Source organism: Rattus rattus, chromosome 3, assembly GCF_011064425.1.
Source record: "Rattus rattus isolate New Zealand chromosome 3, Rrattus_CSIRO_v1, whole genome shotgun sequence".
Classification (NCBI taxonomy): Eukaryota; Metazoa; Chordata; class Mammalia; order Rodentia; family Muridae; genus Rattus; species Rattus rattus.
This window is the reverse complement of record NC_046156.1, coordinates 133,935,802-133,940,350: the sequence shown is the minus strand read 5'-3', so window position 1 is coordinate 133,940,350 and position 4,549 is coordinate 133,935,802. Positions and strand designations below refer to the sequence as shown.

Genomic DNA, 4,549 nt, shown 5'->3' with positions numbered 1-4,549 from the left:
CTTCATAGTTGCTGTTTTTTTTCTAATCATGTTCTTTTTCCTTTACAGAGTTGATGGGAAGACATATTCTTGTGGTGGAAGTTATAAAAAATGTTTCATTAAATGCTCATGTATGTAACAGTCCAGTTAAAAAGAATCAATATATTAGTTTATATTAAGCCCTCAGTGCTGACATGGTTCATGTTCAAGAATTGTATCTAGGGTCATAGAGCTGAAAGCTTATGTTGACAGAGAGGTAAAGAATGAATTGTATTTTCTTTGCAATGAGAAAAATAATCATTCTTTGAAAAATTACCCAACTTTTAAACAAATTTCAGATGTATATTCATTGTCTTATTTTTGCTCAAAGTCAAAATATTAAGTATTAGGAGCTCAGCTTACTTTGCAGAGCTCCACAATGGAATATAGAAGCTATATAATGTTACAGCATGCACCTCTTTCTCTTTAACCTTGTCTAAATAGTCTAAAAATGTGACTTGGAAGAATTAATGATTTCATAATATTTCTGAGAAGCAAAAGATATTTAGCTGTGTTCTTTAAAAAAAGTTGGTCATAGTAGATGTGTTTCCTGAAAAAAAAATGCACTTGTAAGGGATTTAAATTTGGACTGTTTCCTGATTAGATTAGAATAGGGATTTTTGGGCAGTTTGGCACAGTTGAAAATATGTTATGTAGAAAGATCAAGAAGTATAGATAGGTTCAGCTTAGCTAGCAGCTCCAACAGCCTTCTTTGTCTCCTTGTCCCTGGGGTCTTTCTTTATCAAGTCTTTTGAAAGTAAACAACACTCAGTTTTTTGAAAAATTGAAACCAAATGTTTCATGCCTTTCAACACAGACACCATATGTCCTGTCAAGCATTACAACTGTGTGTAAACTGAAAAATATAATTTATGAAAAATCTCTGTCTGCTCTCCCCCATGTAATTTACATAATGATGATGCATTTAATGAGCTGACAACATACAATGTACACTTTAGGAACTTTCATTTAATCAATATCATTGAATTATAATGTTTTTTTTTCTTTTCAAAAATTTTTTTATTGGTTATTTTATTTATTTACATTTCAAATGTTATCTCCCTTCCTGGTTTCCCCTCTGAAAACCCCCTATCTCCCTTCCACTCCCCCTGCTTCTATGAGGGTTCTCCCCCCATCCACTTACCCACTCCTGCCTCACTGTCCTGGCATTCCCCTACTTCCCTGGGTCACAGAGCCTTCACAGGACCAAGAGCCTCCTCTTTCATTGATGCCACATAAGGCCATTGTCTGCTACATATGCAGCTGGAGCCATGGTCTCTCCATGTGTACTCTTTTGTTGTTGGTTTAGTCCCTGGGAGCTCTGTGGGGTCTGGTTTGTTTTTCTTCCTATGAGGTTGCAAATCCTTTCAGCTTCTTCAGTCCTTCCCCTAACTCCTCCATTGGGCTCCCTGTGCTCAGTCCGGTGGTTGGCTGCAAGCATCCATATCTGTATGGGTCAGGCTCTGGCAGAGCCTCTCAGGAGACAGCTATATCAGGTTCCAGTCAGCAAGCACTTCTTGGCATCAGCAATAGTGTCTGGGTTTGGTGTCTACATATGGGATGGATCTCCAGGTAGGGCAGTCCCTGGATGGCCTTTTCTCCAGTCTCTGCTCCACTCTTTGTCCCTGTATTTCCTTTAGACAGGAGCAATTCTGGGTTAAAATTTTGAGAAGGGTGGGTAGCACCATCCCTCAAACAGGGGCCATGACTAACCACTGGATATGGTCTCTGCAGATTCTCCCTCCCCTTTGTTGGGTATTTCAGGTAATGTCATTGTCGTTGGATCCTGGGAGGCTCTTGCTTTCCTGGTGTCTGGGATTTTCTGTTGGCTTCCCTCAGATCCCCTATTGCTACACATCTCTGTTCAAATTCCTGACCTTCTGTACATCTCCCCTGTCTCCTCCGATAACTGATCCTACCCCCTGTTTTCCTCTTCCCCTCCTTTCTTCCTCCCAAGTCCCTTCCACCCTCTACCTCCCAAGATTATTTTTCTCCGCTTTCTAAACAGGACTGAACCATCCACACTTTAGTCTTCCTTTTTCTTGACCTTCATATGGTCTGTAAGTTGTATGGGTATTTCGAGCTTTTTCCTAATATCAACTTATCATTGAGTACATGCCATGTGTCTTCTTTTGTGACTGGTTACCTCACTTAGGATGATATTTTCCAGTTCCATCCATTTGCCTGCGAATTTCATGAAGTCATTGTTTTTAATGGCTCAGTAGTACTCCATTGTATAAATGAACCCCATTTTCTGTATCCATTCCTCTGTTGAGGGACATCTTGGTTGTTTCCAGCTTCTCATTTTAGGAACTTGCATTTAACCACTGTCATTGAATTCTAATCATTTTCTTTTCTCACTAGTTGTTTTTGACATCAGAATCTGCACAGGGCTGGGGAGATAAATTACCTGTTTGAGTTTTCGCAGGATTTGCATAAGGAAAGCAGGACACAGTGGCCTCTGGACTTTCCAGTGAAGCAGAGGTTGGGTTGGCAGATCTCCGGGGCTTGCAACTCAGCCTGCACGGTGAGCTTCTAGACAACGACCAATGAGATTCTGTCTTCAGAACTCTGTGTGGACAACTTTTCCCTAAGGAATAACACCTAAAGTTTTTCTTTGGCCACTACATGCACAGGCACCCATGCACCATGCATACATGTGTACCTGTATACATGAGCCTGCACGTATGCAAATATATGATCTTCACAAAAATCTATAAGTACTTTTATTTGTAACAATTCTTGCATAATAGATGTTGTGGATTTGTTATAACAGGTCAGTATAAAGAATATAAGTAAAGGAATCTATTGTTTGTAAGGAGTGAGCAGATAGGGAGGAGGACTTTCGAGATGGTTAGTGCTGGGCGGCAGTTGTCTTTCAATATGTCCAAGCAAATAACTCCTGGGCTATTAATATTCCCGTGATAAATTCTTGTATGAAATGTATTCTTTGGAGGCTTGAAGGGATGTGTGTTGTAATAGCGATGTCGAGGAAGAATACTCCACGTTCATACACAGACCCTGGAGGCCACAGAACATCTATCTCCACTCCTAGATGCTGTCGCCTTCGGGAGCAGAGCTGCAGTTTGGCAGAGGGTCTAAAGAGATGTGTGCCAGCTTCCCCTTGGCTCTGGTGGAGTGGAGCTACGAGCTTTTGCTCATGCTGACTTTACTCTCCTTCTTCTTGGGAGCGTGGTCTTCTTTCTCCGTCTCTTTTTGCATCTGGCTGCAGCCACGACTGCGGCTGGGCCTGCCCATTCTTGTCTCACTGGGAGAGAAGCAGCAGTGCAGCAACCAATACTTTTTTTTTTTTTTTTAAAATTCTGTAGACTGCAAGGGTGACCTGGTTCCCTCATATGTTTTTAATGACTTTTTTTTTTTAAAAGATGGGTTATTGTTTTGTTTCCCAGGCTAGTTTTGAATTGATAGGAAAGCGGTCTCTCCTTATCATCCCCACTGTTTGGACTGCAGGTTGTGCCACTGTGTCTGACTCGAATGTGTTCAAATATTGTGTGGCCTCCCAAATAGATGTCAGATGGATCAAGAGAGTTAAACATAAAATAGAGCAAAACACCTCTTTTGCCAGCATGCAGATGCACGCTATGATTGTAGTTACCATGAGTGTCTGTAGATTCCTCAGGTCAGAGGGCACAGTGTCCACATCTCATACATCTCAGGTAAGGGATCAGAGCTCAGTCACTGAGATCACCTGGCTGTTCAGCATGTGTCACAGATTTTCATTTACACTTGTACCAGAAAACTGTTACAATCCAGAAGGAATATAAGATAGGTCCCTGAGATTAGTGATTTTGATTTGATTAAGAGAAGAGGATGAGAGAGAGGAGGGATAATTGGTACAGGGCAGAAGACAGTACCATGTTTGGATTTGCTGGAAGGAGGGCTTGACCTTAAGGAACCAGGCCACGGGAGACAATATGAAGACAAACATTGCCCAGGCAACCCTGAGTGTGTTTTAGAAACAGTAGCTCAGTTAATTTCTGGTCTGCCGTCACTACAGTGTTCTAGGTTGCCGATGTCTACCCACGAAAGAAATCTGGTGAGCCATGAGGAACCTGAATGAGGAGATCATTCTTCTTTTAAGATAAGAACGCTTTTCATTGTCCCACACTCAGCTAGTGTTTAAAAGCTGTTGTGCTGGCATAGAGGGCATAAATTAATTCCTCATACAGTTGACACAAGTTGGCAGATCTGAAATTTCAACTTAGCTTTTTCTGGTTCGAGGAGCCATGAGAGTAACTCAAACAAGAAAAGTGCAATTTAGGAATATTAGGCAGAGACAAATCTTGGGAGGTGACAGAGTGGAAGGGAGGTGATCAAAACCAAGCAAATGCCACCACCCAGGTAGAACTGATTTTAACTGATAGAGAAGGGCTCATGCTTGGAGTTGCTTATCTAAAGTCCACCGGCTCCATGGAAACGCCCAAAGCCCCTCACATGAGTCATATGACAAGGGGAATTATGAATGGGCAGAAGGAATAGGCCATCAACTTTTGCTTGGAAATCCTAGTCA

The 4,549-nt window shown here is 41.6% G+C and overlaps 1 pseudogene; it reads right to left on the bottom strand.

Moving 5' to 3' along the window:
• Nucleotides 1–2,795: 2,795 nt before the first annotated feature.
• On the bottom strand, nucleotides 2,796–3,374 carry LOC116895943 (annotated as a pseudogene).
• Between the last annotated feature and the right edge of the window lie 1,175 nt (nucleotides 3,375–4,549).